The sequence below is a fragment of the Mustela nigripes genome, chromosome 17, assembly GCF_022355385.1.
Source record: "Mustela nigripes isolate SB6536 chromosome 17, MUSNIG.SB6536, whole genome shotgun sequence".
NCBI lineage: Eukaryota > Metazoa > Chordata > Mammalia > Carnivora > Mustelidae > Mustela > Mustela nigripes.
In genome coordinates, this window is record NC_081573.1 from 56770122 (window position 1) to 56788785 (window position 18664).

Here is an 18664-nt window from a genome sequence, read left to right on the forward strand (position 1 = left end):
AGAGATCGATACCCATTAGGAGCTCGGTACCCATCAGCGATCGATACCCATTTCCCTCCTTCTCCTCTCTGAACCCTAAGCAACCACTAATCTGCTTTCTAACTCAATAAATTTACCTATTTTTGATACTTCATAGAAATGAAATCATACAATTTGGGTTTCGTGTGTATGTGTATGTGTGTGTGTCTGGCTTCCTTCTCTTAGCATAGTATTTTCTTTTCTTTTTATCAGCAATTATTTATTTATTTTTAATTTAATTTAATTTTTTTTCAGTGTTCCAGGAAGTATTTTCTTTTTTTAAAAAAAGATTTTAGGGGCGCCTGTTTTTTTTTTTTTTTCTTTTTGGCTTCTCTTTCTTCTTTCCTACCTTATTCTGGATTATTTGAATATTTCTTTTCGTATACCAGGTTAATTTGCTTATGAACTTTGACTATATTTCTTTGTATCATGTTTAAGTGGTCGCTCCAGGGATTGGAAAATACATCCCTATGTAGGGTTTTATCCCACCTGCTTATGGTTAATAGTTAACCACTTCAGGGAAAAGGTAGAAAACTTATCATCACAGGTGTTCCTGTCCTTCCCCATGCTTTGTGCTGAACTTGGCAGAAGTACTTTATCTACATACATTGAAAACAGCCTCAGAAAATGTTACAGCTTTTCCTTTCAACTCTCATTCATAGAACTGAAGAAGAATTTTCCTGGATTCATCATTTCTGTTGCTCTTCCTTTATTCCTGAAGTTCCAGGTTTCCTGTTATTTTCCCGTCACATGAATATCTTTCTTAGCATGCCTTTTGCAGAATGTTTACTGGCAGTGAATTCCAGTTTTATTTCATTTAATTATATCTTTACTTCGTTTTCATTTCTAAAGAGTGTTTCTACTCTAGAATTATGGGTTAATGGTTCTTTTCTTTGAGCACTTAAAAAATGTCATTCCACTGTTTGCCTGTATCCAATGTTTCTGATGAGAAATCTCCAAGCTTTTAGATCACGGTTCCCTTATATGTAATATATGCCCTTTCTCTGGCTTTGGTTCCAGGATTTGGGCTTCCCCATAGTAAGGTCTGGAAATAAGGAGGGAAAAAACTCAGGAAGTTCATGCCCCTATCGGTTGTTCCTCAAATTTTAAATTCCACCCCCCAGTCCACCTGCTGTCACTGACTGGTTGGGGTGCCCATATAGTTGCTTCAGGTGTCTGTTCAGGGTTTGCTTGTGCTGAGAGGGAGGAAGGGAGGGGTTTGTCCTGGCCTGGGGTCCCAGGAAATGTGTGAAGTAGGCAGGGTAGAGAGGGAAAAATTAAGGATGTAGAAATGATTTCACATATCAAATGAGGACTGTCAGATGAAGCCTTTGAAGTCAGTAGGGGAAAGTCAGGTTGTGAGACAATTGGCTGGTCGTTGAGGGTAAAAAGTGGGCTCCACACCCAACTTCTTATATCAAAGTAAGTTTAGAAGAGAACGAAATATTTACATGTGAAAGATAGACAACTTGAGGAGAATTGGGGTGAATGTTTTGTAATCTTGGGGTGGTGGAATCTTTTATGACCATGACATGAAGTTGGGAAACACTAACTAAAAGCTTCATAGATCTGATTCCCTGAGAATCAAAAAGCTTTGTACAGAAGAGCAAAACAAAATGCCTTGAACAAAGTTAAAACGACAAGCCGAGAAAGCATGTTTGCAATACGTGACAAAGGATAAAGGTCTATTTTTAAACACCCACAAATTCAAAGAGCACGGTCAAAGTGAGCACAAGAAATGAGCAGGGAATTCAAATAAGCAGACACAAAATTGACTGTAATGATAGTTTGTGAAAAAATGATATATTTTGCCCACCTCACTGCTGCTCAGGAAGAGGCAAGTGACATTACCGACATGCCTTCTGTTTGCCGGGCTGTCACACAGCCACGGCCTGTGTTGGTCAGGGCACAGGATAACGGGAACTTTCATTCATCATCAGCGGGAGCATAAAATGTCCATAACCCCTCTGGAGGGCAGTTTGGGAAAATGTTCAAAAACTTCATGTGTGTGTATTCTTCCACACAGTAATCGAGATCTAGAAACTTCTTTTGGGAGGTACCCAGACATGGTCACAAAGTTGAATGGGCAAGGATGACCACTGCAACACTGTTTATTGTAGGGAAGAATTGGAAGCCACTGGAATTGTTATGGGGGGGCTGGTTAAGTCAACTATGGTTTACCCACACCCTGTGATAGCCACACACCTTTGAAAAGTAAACTACAGCTAACTGTACTCTTTATCAGCAAGTAGTTGCCACGTATTTTGCTGAGTAAGAAAAGAACGAACATAATTATTTTATTTATGTAAATGTAATCCTATCCACCATCCAGCCATCCGTCATCCGTCCTCCTACATCCATCAGAATAGCAAGAGGTTTGGAAAAGTGTTAACTAGATGTTGGTGGTTATAATGGGAGGGGGATTTGGGGAAAACTTTTTTCAGTAGGTTTTTCTACACTGTGGAAATTTTCTGTAAGTATCTTTTATCTGTATAAAAAGGAAAATCAAATTTAAAAGGGGGCTACTCTAAAATCAGTGGTAGACAGCAGGGAAAGCAAGGAATAAGTAAATTCAAATAATTTAGAGAATTACATGGAGATTCATCTTTATGTCCTCTTCCAACTCCCCAAAAACTTTTTGTTAAGTTTTTTATTTCTTTTTTTTTTTAAAGATTTTATTTATTTATTTGACAGACAGAGATCACAAGTAGACAGAGAGGCAGAGAGAGAGGGAGGAAGCAGGCTCCCCGCTGAGCAGAGAGCCCGATGCGGGACTCGATCCCAGGACCCTGGGATCATGACCTGAGCCGAAGGCAGAGGCTTTAACCTGCTGAGCCCCCCAGGAGCCCCAAGTTTTTTATTTCTTTAAGTAATCTCTACATCTGATGTGGGGCTCAAACTCACAACCCCAAGATCAAGAGTCTAACGTCCCACCAATGGCGGCAGCAAGGAACCCCTCCCCAAATTTTATTTACTTTTTTTTTTAACAGAAAATGCTAACTTTTAATTCTCCCACAGAAGGCAAAATATATTTACATCTGATTTTTTTTACATGAGATCAGGGAAATAACAACTTCATTTCCCCCCATCCTGCTTTCCTTCGTTAGCTGCTGACTCAGCACGTCAGAATTGGAAAGTTTTCGTTTTCATGAGGTTAATGTTTATCATTGAAGAGTACAGCTAATCTATTTCCCCCTATTGCCGAATATGTCTTTAAACCTTTTTATTGTGGTAAAATACACACCACATGCAATGTCCCATTTAAAATGTCCCCTTTTTAGCCATTTTGAAGGGTTCAGCTCTGTGGCATTGGACACACGTTGCTGTGCAGCCGTCCCCACCTTCCAGTCTCTGGAACTTTCTCCTCTTCCCGAACCGAGACTCTGGTCCCATGAGTCGACGGCGGCCCTCCCCTCCCCCAGCCCTCGCAGCTCCCATCTGCTTTCTGAATCTGTGGATTTGCCTACTGTGTCTTCCACGTTCACATGGACCGGGCCAGCCCTTGTCCTCTGTGTCTGGTGTCTTTCTAGCTCAGGCACACTGCAGCACGAGTCACAATCGCATTCTTTTTTAAGGATGAATAATTTCCCACCGAACGGGTGGACCACCTTTTGTTTGTCGGCGCATCTGTCCACGGACATTTGCATAATTTCTGCTTTTGGCTGTTGCGAGCGCTGCTGCTGCGTGCCCACGTGTACAGGTGTCGTGGCCAATTTTTAAAAGGCATAAGCCCATGAAAGATGCAGGGTATGTGGGGAGCAGAGAGTGAGGGGCAGGTCCAAGCTCCCCTTTTCCACTCTAAGTGGAGGACCGACTCTGGCTCACACACGTAGAATCAGCTCTCTGAGATGCTGGCAGGGAAGAAAACGTTAATAAAAATTAAAATAAGCAAAGGCCTGATGGCAGAGCTAAACTTCTATAATCAAAGAGTTTGGGTTCGTTTCCAACGTAAGAAAAATGATAACCCGCTCGTCAAGATCTGGGAAACTTGAGTGGAGCATTTTACCTTTTCCCGACCCGCAGTCACCCCTGCTGGGTCGTGTGACTCAGAGGGAAGCACATTCTCCCGGGTCACACTGAGCCTATCCCGGGATGTGCAGGAAGGAGCCCAGTCCCTTGCTGGAGCCCCAGTCCGTGTCAGCGAGGTCAGCATCTTTAGAGCAAGATTTTTTGAGAAGTAACAAAGTGTCACATGTTTTTACCAAAAACAAGTATAGAGTGGATTTCAAAACATGACCCTGGAGATTTCCCCACCAACACTATTCAGCCGCCCCCCCTCCGACGCACACCTCCAGGAGCAAGCCCCGGAGGTCTTCTGGGAGGTGGTGTGCTCGGCTGGTCTTTGCATTTTTGATGACAGGCTTGGGATTTATAGTAACAGCTTTACTGAAAGGGGAATTTGCAACCTGGCCTTCTTGACACGGTGAACGCTGAGTTGCAAATGGATTAAAATTTTCCAAGAAGGGGTCCACGCAGGATATCAAGTGAAGGGGGACACCAAGAGAGCGTGAAGTATGACAGTGTTGATGGTTCGTAGAGCCAGATGGGTGGACAGGAAGTGACGTCTAGTGACCACGTCCTCAGCTCACCTCTTCCAGAATCATTGCAAGTACCCCTCAGTTTCTCCTGGAGCCGAGAGGACCCGGACCGCCCAGTCCCCTGCAGGGCTGACCTTCAGGGCAGGTGGAGGGCCTGAGTGCTGCTGTTTTCAGCTTCTGCCTAGAACACAACCCTCTGCTGCCCCCTCTCCTCCCAGACCGGCTGCACGGTGGGATGAAGACACGGCTCGGGCCCATGCCGGGGGCTCGATCGCAGGGATCTTGGGTGGGATTTATATAAAGATAACCGTGACTTGGAGGAGGCACGCATGAAAACGGATCACAATCATAACCTTTCTTTTCTCATACGATATCCTTGGATATCCTGCGGAGGGGGACTGAGATCCCCAGGTGTCCCTAACGACTGCACGACTGCTCATGTGGAAGATTCCGGTTTCTGGGCTTATCAGAGTCAGTTCCTAGAGCCAGATGTTGGGAGGGGAATGAGAGGTCTCCCAGGACCCCAAAATACTTCCCTAAGTCCCTCCGCCTGAGGTCCTATCCCCATTTGAAGCTTTTGTTTGGTTTAGGGCATCCAGCCTCTGCTGAAAAGGTTGCTTTTCAACCAAAGGGTGACGTCGTGGTTGCTTGGGAGGGCAGCCCAGACCGTAGGACACGGGCTTTGGGCTCTGACGACCCTGATGCCCGTCCCTGCCCCATGCCCTCACTGTCTGACGCTGACCACTCCTCCGAGGCTCGGCGCAGTGGGGAGGGTCGGGCAAGGCAGGGCTGACGCGGCGCCGCTGGAAAGCAACATGACCCTCGTGTCAAAATTAACATTTTCTAGAAGCCACATTAAAGAAGTAAAGAGAAGGAGGTGAAAGTGACTTTAATACTATTTTCCGTATCAGCCAGTCGATCGATGTCATCAATAGAAAAGTTATTGATGGGATCGCTCACATTCCTTTTTCTCGAACGAAGCCTCCAAACCTTGGTGTGTTTCACCCGGACAGAGCGGCTCCATGCACGGCAGCCGCATCTGCGGGGCTCAGGGCTCAGGGACGCAGGGAGCGTCCTCCAGGAATGGGCGCTGGGGGCTCCAACCGCTGCTTCCTCTCTCTGTGACTCTTCGGGGCCGGGGGCCACATACTAGCCCACTCCTGATGGCACCGAGGGTGTCCGGCTTCCTTCTGCTGTGCCACCGGCTGCCACGGACGGCTGGCTTCCCGCCAGAGACATTTGTCACCTCCCCGTTCTGCAGGTCACACGTCCGTGCGGACACAGCCGGGTCCGCTGCTCAGGACCTCCTAGGCTGTCCTGTAGGGACTGGCTGGGCTACGTTCTCCTCCTGAGGCTCGACTGGGGAGACTCTGCCTCCAGGCTCACTTGGGCTCCCGGCAGAATTCAGGTCCTTGAAGACGTGGGACAGAGGTTCTCCGTGTCCTGGCTGGATGTCCTCTGGGGACTGTCCTCGCTCCTGGAGGCTGTCCACATGCCAGCTCCCGCTTTCCCTGGGGGCCCGCAGGCTCTCACTCCGACTTCCCCTTCTGCTTTCAGCTTGTAAGGGGCTCAGGTGACCGACAGTCTTGTCTTGATTCACTCAGAGTCAACCGATTAGTAATCTTAGTTACAAAATCCCTTTGTCATGTAACAGGTATGATCAGGGCATGACATCTGTGGCCTGCACAGCCCCAGGGATTAGGGCAGGAGGCCCCAGGGGCCGTTTTCAGGGGCGTCCACCTTGTTACTACCAGTCGAGCGGGACGGATGTACGAGGCTCCGTCAGCGGCCTGCTCTCCCGCTTAGGTGGCCTGGACGTCCCGGCAAGGTTGGTGGTGCAGGGGGCCGTGGCTCTGTAGAGAGCACCCGTCGGTCGGATCTAGGGCTGATTCGGGGAGCTCTCTCTGTTTCTCCGAACTAATAATCTTCCCAAGCATTTGACCAAGGGCAACTGGCCTTCTGTTCTCCCAACCACGTCTACAGACCAGGGGACACTGTCGTCTGATGCTAACACTTTCCGTCTTTTGGGTTTCCGAGGTTGAATGCAGTGCTGATTTTAGGGCAAGATTCTCTGGAATGGTTTGGAAGCAAAGGTGATGTTCGTGGAAAGACGCCATCACAGTCTTGCTTCCCGCGTTGGGGTCTGAGCAGAGCCGGTGTTGGGGGACCCGCGGGGACAGGAAAGCCTGTCTCCTGAGATACATGTGCTGTGCTGCTGTCCTGCCCTTTACAAGCAAGTTAAGGGGAAGGTGTGTCACAGAATTGTCGTGTGTTCCTTTATGCCTATAAAAAGGCATTGTTCGAGGCTTCCCATCCGGGGCTTGGCCCTAACGCGAGGCACTGCAGTCCCGCTTGAACGTCCTGGGCACGAGGCCTCCAGGTATGACCACGTCGGGGGTAGAACGTAGGCATTTGCCAGAATGGGCTCGAGGGACAGGTGGCCCCTCCCTGGCCAGTGGCTATTCTCAAGGCATTCCAGTACATGGGCGCAGTTAAATTAGCAGGGTTGCCTGATGGAGACCAATATCAATTCATAGAATTTCTCCTCGTTCCTCACCTGGGGCCCGTGGGGTCCACAGAGCAATGGCCGCCTCTGTAGGATTGTCTCCTTTGTCACTCTATACCTTCTATTCTATGCCTTTCATAACCATTACTCCTGAAGGGGCCTGTCAGGCCTCACCAGATTGCGAAAGGAGTCTGTTCAAGGGTCCTGGGGCCGCCATAACAAATGGCCAAAACCTGGGTGGCTGAAAGCAACAGGAACGTGTTCTTTCCCACCTTCTGGAGGCCAGAAGTCTGAAATCGAAGTGTCCGCAGGCTTTGGAGGAGAGCCCCCTCTGTGCTCGTCTCCTGGCCTCTGGTGGCTGCCGGTGACCCTGGGTGTTCCTTGCTCAGGCTGCATCCCTCGGACCTCTCTGCCTGGGGCACCCGTGTTCTCTGTTCTGACAAAGACACCTTCAGTCCTGGGTAATCTCATCTTGAGATCCATAACTTAGTTACAGCTGGAAAGCCCCTTTTCCAAAGAAGGCCACCTTTCCTGGGCCTGGGTCTGAGGGCGTGGAGGTGTCTCTTTCGTGGGGTCACCACTGATCCCACTGTGGAGTCCCTGATACAAAATAAGGTTAAGAATCTTTGGGATCTTCCTAGAGGATGACTGATCTCTCCTACCAGAACTTCACCTTCTCATGATTGTTGCTGCTGTAACATGCTCGCATTCCTGACTTGCACACCGAAAATCATGCTTCCCCAGACCCCCCACACTCCTTAAACAGCCTCGGAACGGGATCAAGTTTAGCAGGGACAGACAAGGGTGCCTTTCCCCTTGTTTTATGCTCACAAACAGCTGAATCAGGAAACCACTGGATGGAGGCGACTTGACATCTCTCCCACATACACTTGACGGCGGGACACTCCATAAATGCTTTTGTGCCAGAAGGAAACTCCCTCCATGCCTGGGATGGTGCCTCTCAGCTTTGGGCTTGGTCTCAAGTTCGACACCCACATCCCTGCCCCCTGGCACTTCCCCTGAGACACTGGAAACCACTGCGGGGTCAGGGCTGGCTGGGCACCCTGTCCTTCACAAACCACTTTCTCCCGCATGACTCCGTGGGACCGCCGTGATGATCCTCCTCCCGCTCACGTGGCCCATCACCCCGCTCTTCTGCTCTCAGCTGAAATGTCACCTCCTCCGAGCCACCCTTTCTGCCCCGAGGTGCCTCGCATTTTCTCTTCTCTTTTTCCTCCTTTGTTCTTCTCTGACCGCGCCTGCACGGCAAGGAGACAGGCGACCTCCACGCCTTTGAATGACATAATTTTTAAATTTCCTCCAGTCAAAACCAGAAGAGAGAAGTGGAAAGCGCTGGGTGAAACCGTGTCATTCGTTCGCTGAGGACACGCGCACGGTGACATTTGGGTGATTTCGGCTTGGATGTTCCATGAGAATTATTCCAAAATCGCACGGGCGCCAAGCGTTGACCCTGACCCTGAGCCGCAGCCGTGTCCATCCCCCGGGCCCCCCGCGGCTGTTTTGTGCCGGTTTCGGCTCGTGTCCTCTTCCTGACTCAGAGCTCCCGGGCCAACAGATCCACCGTTTTAAAGCATACAGCCCGGTGGATTTTAGGGTGCTCTCAAGGGGGGGGGGACTCAAGTGACTTTTGGGGTGCTTGGCTGTTGCAGAAGCAAACGTTTCAAAAAAATTCCTGCCCCAGCGCGGGATTTGTGTTCTCTGTGTGGAGCCAGGATCCGGGGATGCGTGCGAGGGCCGGGGGCAGAGGCGCTGCCCCGCGGGACGGCAGGGGAAGCTGTGAGCCAGGGAAAGGAGAACTGGCTTTCTGGAAACCCCCAGGTTCATGGTCAGGGAGACCAACCACCCACGGAAAACTTTTCTGAATGACACAATGAATTCTTCTATCCTGTCGCCAACCTGAGGCGAAGACACCCACGAGCCACACTCCGTCTTCCCCGGGGCAGCCACGTCCCAGCGCGTCCCTCGGGCCCCGTCTGCGCGCAGCTCCCCCGCTTCCCGCCATGTCCCTTCCTCTCCCGCCAGTAACCTGGACTCAAGTTCTCTGGGACCCGCGCTGTCTGTCCCCAGGCACGCTCACAGGCCCGCCACCAGCCTGCTCCTTAGACGCTCGAGGCAACACACAGTCCAAGAGAGGAAGCCAGGCTCCCGTTTGCTGACTGGCCGATCCGTGTGTCTCGTTGCCTCTACGTGTCTGCACGTGGCCCTCGGGGTGCTGGTGCTCAGCCCGCCCCGCTTCCCCGCCAGACCCCGAGGCCCTCTGGCAAGCTGTCTGTGAGAAGGAGCTTCATGGGCTGGACCGGCGCGTGCCGCATGTGTGCATTGCTGTCTTTCCCCTGGACGCCGGCCTGCTGGCCCCGCCTGGGTCCTCACCACATACACGGTTTGTCCCCTCCAGGGAGGCCCCAGGCATCCCGAGAGAGGAGATTATGGTCATCCTTTGTTCCTCTGGATCATTTAGTCTACACCGCGTGTGTGCGTCTTCTAAGCAGGTTAGAAAGTCAGTCCGGGATCAAGGAACGATGTAGGATGCCCTCTGGTCCTAGCTGGGCCGTGTCTGTGTCCCCGGGTGAGCACGAGGGTTCTGGCCTGACTCTTCCTCACACCTGGTTCCCATCTCTGGATCTGTCCCTGTGATTTCTGCTTCTAGTGTAAGCGTTCTGGCTGCTGGCTCTCACTCCCAGATGCCTCCTTGGGCACACGTCACTTTGCACACATGTAGGGCAGTTTTGGGGCTGATCCTGTGGCTCCCTGACTTTCTGTCTCTACCTGGGTTGCCACTGTGTCCCCTTAGTCCCAGCTGTTCTGTGACAGGACTGGACATCAGCAGGGCACACCCTTCCGTCCATATCATCAGGCAACGCCGTCTTGGCTCTTCTTGTGATGTTCTGTTTCCCATCCATGAACATGGTATGTTCTCCACTCCGTTGTGCTCACTTCCAGTAACGGGGCACTTTCTGTTACATAGATGGTTCCCTCTCGCTGTGTCCTCACATGGTGGAGGGCAAGGGGTCTCTCTGGAGCCTTCCATGGGGCACAAACCCCATTCACGGAGGCTCTGTCCTCGTGATCAAACCACCCCCAAAGGGATCAGGCTTCAACATAAGAATATTGAGGGACAGGCATTCCTGGAAGTTCGTGTGCAGACAGTAAATTACCCAAACTGAGCAACAAATGAGCAGGTGAACACATAAGGACAGTCCGTAGGGGAAGGAAGTCTGGCTCCTTTGCTCCAGACGGTGACCCGCCTGTTCACCACAGGGGGGTGGGGCAGGGGGCGGTGGTGCCTCAGCAGCGCACCGTCTCTCTACAGTCCTGCCTCCTGGATGACACAGGTTTTCCATTTACTCACACCTGAGAAACAGTCCCTGGAAATTATTCTACGAGGTGACAGTTGCAAACGCTCGGGGGGCCCTGAGAGCAGCCCCAAGGCTTAGAGGCGCGCGGAAGGGAGGGTGCACAGCTCCTGAGGCTTGGTGTGAACTCGGGTCACCCGCACACACACGCGGCCTTCGCGCCCACTCCTGGAGGGGAAGCAGGTGGCTTGCAAGCGATGACACATCTGTTTGCAGGAGCGGCTGACGGCGGCAGACAAAGAGCTCGAGCAAGGAGAAGGCGGTCCGGGAGGCAAGGACTGACTTGTGAAGAAATCTCCCTCCGTGTCCTCTCCCAAGGGCCTCCCCACCAGGCTCCCGGTTGGCCGGTGTTGGGGCACTAGCCCTGCTCTGCCTGGGGAAGTGCAGGCTGGAGATCAGGAAGAAACTGGAGTGTCCAGTTAATTCAACCTTTGCGCTTCTGGGAGGGGAGACAGAGCCGTGAATACCCCCCCCCCCCCCAGCCGCACCTGTGTCCCTGAGCAAAGCAACACGGAAGAGTGAAGAGCTTCTGCCTCCCTGAGCCTCACGGTCCCCAGCTGCCCAGTGGGGCAATCAAACCTGTCCCCCAGCGTTGTTTGGAGAACCACGTGAGAAGGTCCGAGAGCAAGTGTTTGGTAAAAGAGAAAGCAAATTGCAGATCGAATTCGCCGCTGCCGGTCTCACCCGGGTCCGGGCACCGTCCAGCCCTTCCTCTTTGTTTTCGGAGTGGAGTTCTGCAAGGCAGCAGTGGCGGGGGGTTCCCGCGCTGCGCCCCGGCCTTGGGAACCAGCCGCGCGTCATCTCTCCTTTGCCGCCAGTTATGAGGCACGTTGTAGACAACCACGTGATCGCAGGAAACAAATGACGACCCAGTGTGGATGCGACTGCCTCCGTTCACGAAATACTCACGGAACACCCGTTAGGGACAATGTAATTGAGCTGGAATCACGATTTTTTTTTTTTTTGTACTTATTTATCTAAGTAAGCTCTGCTCTCGGTGTGGGACTTGAACTCATGACCCCGAGATCAAGAGTCTCATGTTCTCGCAACTGAAGCCAGCCGGGTGCCCCCCGGAATCACCATCTTAAACTTTCAAGTGACCCGGCACGTTTAGGGTTAAGCAATGCTCTCGGCTGGCAGACAGGGAGGGAGGAGGCCTTCCCCCCAAACCTGCCGCGGCCCAGCATGCACCTGTTCCGTCCCCGGTCCCTGGGGAGGGGCAGCTCCCCAGCTCAGCCGTGGGCACGTGAGGGCACAGCCCATCCTACAGGATGTGAAGTCTCCACCCCATCCCTTAGGATCGGGGCCAGCATGGGGTTCGGACGCGATGTTTGAAAAGTCTCTGAACCCTCAGAGCCGTGGCTCTATCTAGAGGTCGGCAGCCGTGGTTGTGCTGGTTCCTCCCCTGTGCACGCACCGTGCGTGTGTCAGAGAACTGTGTGTCGCAGGTCGGCAGAGGGAGCTTGCGCTCGGTGTGGATGCACTTGGTCCGGGTCACTCAGCGATGCTGCTTGGGCGCACGGGGTCGGGCCTCACCCCCAGTGTCCTACGTGCCCCGTGGTACTTATGCGGATTACATTTCAAGGACATTCATCTTCGGCACACCTCAGAATCGACAGTTTCGGGAAACCAGGATTTCCTAGCCACAGCCCCAAATGTTAAGATATTTTCCTTCTGTGTTTAGAACCCTCATACTCCAAAAAATCATTGTTTTTCAGGACCTTTTAAAGCTCTTTCACTAGTAAGCAGTTTGGGTATAAAGTTTATGAAGTTTATATATAAAGACAAAAAAATTATCAAATGGCTTAGTATGATTTTTTAAAAAGATTTTATTTATTTGTCAGAGAGAGACCCAGCGAGAGAGGGAGCACAAGCAGGGGGAGTGGGAGAGGGAGAAGCCGGCTCCCCACCGAGCAGGGAGTGCTGGAGCCCAGGACCCCGTGATCGTGACCTGAGCGGAGGGCAGACGCCCCATGACTGAGCCCCCCGGATGCCCCAACTGCGGTTCTTTACGCTCAGGTTTTGTGCGCTTTGCTTCCTGCCCCTCCTCTGGAGGACGGTTATGGATTAGGTACAGGGAACATTTTGCCAGGGTTGAATGAACATCCAGGCGGGGAATGAACGATGCATTTAGAAGTAATGAAGTGTAGGGCGTCCAACCCAGAGACCTCAGATTTTTATTCATCGTCCTTTCGGGATAAAGACCTACATCGGGGTCAGTGTTAGTGGTGTAGTTTTTGGCATGTCGGTGAGGTTGGTGGGGTCATCTTGGGGGCCAAAAGGTGGTTTTATGAAAGCACGGGGACCAGATCCGGCACTGTGAGGAGCAACTGCTTGAATACTAGGGGCGAGGGGAGGTGAAGAAAGGGAAACCCAAGGGTTTCATACCCGACAAGAGGCTCACTGGAGGCGGGAGGCTGGCGCTGCCGAGCGGCGGGGCCTTTCCATGGAGCAGAGCGCGGCCATCAGACAGCGGGAGCTTCCGGAGGGACCGGATTCTCAGCCTCCAGGAGCTGCCGCCGGCTGCGGGCTGTGAGGACGTTCGGTTTTGTCTACACTTCTGCCTTTGCTTCCCACCTGGTTAGCAGCCAACAGATAATCCCCTAAACCCACCTTGAGCAAACAGAGGGATCAGGTCGGTTACCAGCCAAACCCGGGGAAGGATGTGGGGTCAAAGTTCACGTCTCCAGCGCAGTCCGAAGTCTTCTGCCGTTTCTGGGCGTTTCCTTCCCAAGGCCCTCGAGTCAGCCCTGACCTGCGCCCTCGACGAGAAAGCCCCTTTGTTGGGAGACAGCCTCTCAGGTGAGGAAGCCGCCCACCTGTGTCCCTGCACGCTCGCGCACACACAGGGCACACGCACACGCTCCCGGGGCCTTGAACTAGCCGACAGCCTGCAGCCATCTGTTCGGTGCTGTGTCAACTAATGAATGAATCTGTCCCTTATCTGGCGGGATCAACTGCCAACTTCCCCGCCGGGGTTGGCTTTCCCAGGCAGGCCCCTTGCTTCCTGCACCTGCGGCTCCGCCTTCCTTCTGACCCCGCCGAGGGCCCGTCGGGGCTTGAGCAACGTCCCTGTCCCTGTCCGCAGTGCGTCCGCTGTCCGCTGCCGCTGTTTTCATTTTTCACACAAACCCTAAATATGGAAGGCCCGTCCTGCTGCAGGTACGTGCCCGTGGACATCCCCCCGGGTCCCGATGCGGTACCTTCCAGCCCCAGGAAGGCTCCCCGGGGACCCACGCCGGTCATTCTGGCTCAGCCCCCTCCCCCGGCTCCCAGAGGTGACTCGGTTCCCACGTCCGTCGCCTCCGTTCTGCTTGCTCTTGACAACGAAGTCCCTCGGACGTGTGTTTTGGCGGGTGAGCTCCCTGCCCTCATTTCTCTTGGGGACGTATTTAGGAGCGTATCTGGGCATGGCGTAGGCATGGGTATAACCGATGTTTCCCAAAGTGACTGTACCTGTTTGCACTCCTGCCGGCCGCGTGTGAACCTCCTCACCGTCCGCACCACTCCCGACGCTTGGTACCGTCCGTCTTCATTTCAGCCATGCTGGTGGGTATGTAGTGCTGTCTTACTGTTTGTTCGTTTGTTTTAAGATTTTATTGTTTATTTGAGAGATGGGGAGAGACTGAGAATGAGTGGGGGGCAGTGCAGCAGGAGAAGCAGCCTCCCAGTGCACAAGGAGCCCGATGCGGGGCTCGATTCCACGACGCTGGGATCACGACCTGAGCTGAAGGCAGATGCTTCACCGACTGAGCCCCCCAGGCGCCCCTTATTGTGGTTTTCAGGTTGGGTTCCCGTGATTTGAATCACCCGACCCTGCCCCTCCTGGCCATTTGGTTAGCGCCGTGGTTGCATCTTTTGGTCGACACAAGCATGGAAACTCAGAGTGTGAACATGACCTCCTACGTCAAGGGGACTCACCTTCAATAGTCTTAGGACTGAATGAACGCGGCGTTGCACTGATGCGCACAGAAACCACTTCAGGGACGTTAAGGATCTCCCTCTAAGCCCAGCAGCCCCGCGCATGGATGTCACATTTCTTTGACCCAAGGCTGAGCACTCGCCCGGGCTCAGGGACGTGGGAACGGGGCACATAAAGAGCCCTAGAGACGGGGCGCCTGGGTGGGTCAGTGGGTTAAAGCCGCTGCCTTCGGCTCAGGTCATGATCCCAGGGTCCTGGGATCAAGCCCCGCGTCCGGCTCTCTGCTCAGCGGGGAGCCTGCTTCCCCCTCTCTCTCTGCCTGCCTCTCTGCCTACTTGTGATTTCTGTCTGTCAAATAAATGAATAAAATTAAAAAATAAAATAAAAGAGCCCTAGAGACCAGTCGGGGCAGCGCGTGGTCCCGGTGTCCGCCCCCCACCGGAGTAGAGCAGCGCCGGGTGCTCGCCGGGCAGGTCCTGGAGCCCAGCAGCCACCGCACAGGCCGTGTAGACCGTGTAGACCGTGTAGTCCATGTAGACCGTGTAGACCGTGTAGACTGTGTAGACTGCATTTCTGCGGCCGCCATTGCTCCCACCACATTTCTCCGAAAACGGCCCACGATATCTGGCGGCTCAGTCCACGGCCCCGGCGGGGGTTGGAGACGCAATCTGCCCCTCTCTCTCTGGGGCGTTGCTCTTCAGAGGCTGCGGGGAGTCATTTCTTGAAAACAGGTGTGGTGAGCCGTGCCCGGCCTGCGCTCTTCCCGCCGCCAGGCATCCGTGCCGCGCGGTGCATCTCGCTTTTCTGGCGTGGTTGCTGCTTTCTCGACCGGTTTAAGGGATCTGTGCCTCCCCCCTCACTGCTGTCTTGACGGCGAGGTTAGTTTTTTGGCCGACGTCCTGGTGCGCCCGCGCTGTGTTTCTGACCCACGGCCTGCCCCGCCCCCGCGTGGGGCCCGCTCTCCAGAGCCTTCCTTATCCAGCCGCCCACAGAGCACTCCGCGGAGGGCAGGTCTCTGCCTGGGGCCTGTTCTCCGCCTGCTTATCTGGGGCTCCTCGGGGCCCACCCACAGCCGCAGCGTTGGCTTTGCCAGGCGCCGACCTTGTCTGAGTTGGCGCTGCTGCCCTCGGGGGAGAGCAGTCGTGTCATTGTGCGGACGTGGTCTCAGGCAGAAAATTCCATTTAGAGTCAGTAGGACATCTTGGAGGGGTCAGTTCCCTTCTAGTTGTCATGCATTGGTCTCGTGGAAATATGCCATTGGGGACAAGTGCCAAACGGTACCTGCTTCCTCCACCCAGAGCTGTCCTTGGAGGGGCCCTGGAGGCAAGCGCAGGAAGATGGAGAAACAGGAGGAGCCCGTCGGGGTCCTTGTGGCCACTGTTGCCGCCGGCCCTCCCGGGAAGCAAACGCATCCCGGAAAGCACCTGCCCCCGCTCCCACCGTCCTGTGAATGTGGGGCCCGTGGGACCCCGGGGAAAGCGCAGCGCAGCCTAGCGAACAGCAGACGCAGGTGGCTGACGGCACGTGGACGCAGCCGCAGGCTCCCTTGGAACATGCTTCTGTGCGTCAGTAAACCCTTCAGACCTAGGAGCTGGCGCAGAAGGGAGTCAGCGCAGCAGGGCTGAGACCGTGGTCCCCAGAAAGGCCAGCTGGCCAGGCCAGCCCTGAGCTGGCGTCTGGGAACTTGGATGGGGGTCCCCCCGCCCCCCAGCACTGATAAGAGGGGTTCCCGGGGCCGACATTATGTAAACAGCGTGGTTGACGCAGAACACCTGTTTCCCTGCCGGGACGGGTCTGGGTCTGGGCCAGGCGGAGGAGGGAGCGCACATGACCGCTCTCGGGAAAACCCTTGGGCTCCGTCCCCGGCGGCTTCCGGTGTGGGCAGCACTTCACCTGGTCACAACATGTCGCTGGGCCGTTGAGTGTGTCCTGTGTGAGCCCCGGGAGGGGGCCCTGGACGCCGGCGCCTGCTCCCCCCGGGCGTTGCTGGTGTGCCCGTCTCTTTGCTGCTCGTGCTTTCGGTCCCCACCTGTTACTCCATCACGGCCGTGGGTCCGGCTCTCCGGTGAGTCCGTGAGTCCTTCTAGTGAATTACTGAAACCGGGCGTGTTTTTGGAGAACCTCAAGTAAGAGGAGTATACACCAGAGCGTACTTCCTGGGCGGAGAGGGGAACGGACGTCCGTCTTCCCAGCCGCCTCCCCTGCTGCCCCCCGAGATCGCCTCTCATGGTGAACTCACACGGGTCTGTTTAAGGCACCCCTGACTCGGGGCTGTGCTAAGCCAGAATAAGAAGTTCTGCTTTATCTTAAGGAGAATTCAGTGAAACCGCTCATAAATGTGTACTTTAGGTCCTCAATTATGTTATCGAGGTTTCAGTGTGGCTGGAGTCGTCTGTGTGCCGAAAACGAGGGTCAGAGGTTGGAGTAAGAAAAAAAAAAAAAAAAGGCTTGAGTTGGAACTAAGGGATGGCGTGACAGGCAGAATAATGACCCCAGAGTCACCTGTGTCCTGATCTGTGGCTCCTGGGAGCATGTCGATTGCTGGCAAAGGGAGATCACGGCCGCAGATGGGCTTGAACTTGCTAAGCAGCTGGCCGTAGGCAGGGAGAGTGCTCTGGTCGTGCGGGTGGGAGGTGCGTGCACACCCTGCGTGATCACGGGGTACTTGAATGTTTGGGTCGCTTGTAAAGAGCACGCGTTGGCCTCTCGCCGCTCCAGAGGCCGGGACGTGCACAATGAAGGGGCTGCCGGATTCCGTGTCTGGTGAGGCGCCCTGGCGGCCGCACCACCTCCCGAGGGCTTCACCTCCTAATGCCACCCCCGCGGGGTTAAGATTTCGACATACGAGTTTTGGGGGGCGCCTATGGCCAGGGATGCAGAAGAGAATGGCAAAGTGATGTGATGTGCAAACGGGCCATCGGGGCTTTTAAGACGAGGCCGGGGCCACGGCCCTAAGACGCTGGGAAGATGACGGAACACAGCTCCGTGGACACCTTGATCTTAGCCCCATGAGCCTCGGGTTGGATTTCTGACCTGCAGAACTGAAAGTGTTTGATGTTATGGGAATCCTGGGAAATGCATAGAGAGTTGTCGAGGTTTCGTTTTTGGTGGACGAAGAACGGTAAAAGGCAGGGGCCGCAGGCTGTGACCTGCTCATCAGACGCACCGGGTGCCAGCACCTGTCGGGTTCCTGGGCGGGAGGCAGAACCCCGCCGCGGCTGACTCTGGCTTCCTCAGGAGGGAGTGGACACCTGTCCTCCCGGCATGCGCCCCTCGAGCTCTCTTGAACGCGCTCTCTAAGCCTGGCTTGGAAGGCGCGAAGGAAAGGTGGGGACTGGAGCGTGAGCAGCTCCTCCCAGAGAGATCTCCTCGCCAATTCCCTGAGAGAGCCCCCAACCTCCCTGGGGGTCCCTGTGCTCTCAGGCAGCCCTCACTCATCCTAAGAGGTAGGAAGGACTAGGCCAGGCCATACAAAATGGCCCTTTTCTGTAGGGCAGAAAATAGTTGACTTTTGGCAATTTCAAATAATTTAACCTAATATCAGGTTAAAATCTCATCGATGCCACGAACAGATGGGGACACCAAAAGTTAGCAAGGTTAACTCCTTTGCTCAAGGGCACACATGCAGTGAGCCAGGACCTTGGCTCTGAACCGGGGCCCCACTGCAGAATGTGCTGTTCTGATGGCAGAGGTTGGCTGCCATCCATCAGGTCGGGAGGGTGTGGTTTTCCAACGCCAGGATGAGGCCGCGGGGGAACCCTCGTCCCTGGGGAGGCTGGAGCTCAGGGAGGAGGGATGAGCACACGTGGGGACAGGGCATGGGGATGAGGCGTAGGCTGCTGCAGGACCGGAGTGCAATGTACCCGGACTGTGAGGTGCTGACAGGTCAGTGGGGAGGAAGGAATGGTCAGAGACGCTTTGGTTCTTGGGTCTCTTGTCCTTGGCACTGTGCCCAGCCCATAGCAGCTGCTCCGTCAACGCTCGTTAAGTTGGAACAGAACTAAACCCTCAGGCTAGAAGTTGTTCCCAGGCAGTGAGGAGTCACCATGTTGAACACCCGAGGCTTGGGGAGCAGGTTCGGTGTATGCCGGTGTGCGGTGAGCAGCTCTCGCAATGGATCTAGTGATACCTACTGCCGGTGACGCTGGGACAGCGGCGTGGCTGACCTCTCTGTATTTGTGTGCTCCCATCTGGACCTAACCAGAGCGTGGAGTGGAAATCTGGGCCCACGTCTCTGTGCCGTGGGCACCGCTGACCGGGACGGAAACCCGAGTATGAACACACATGCAGGCTCTTTAAAGAATTT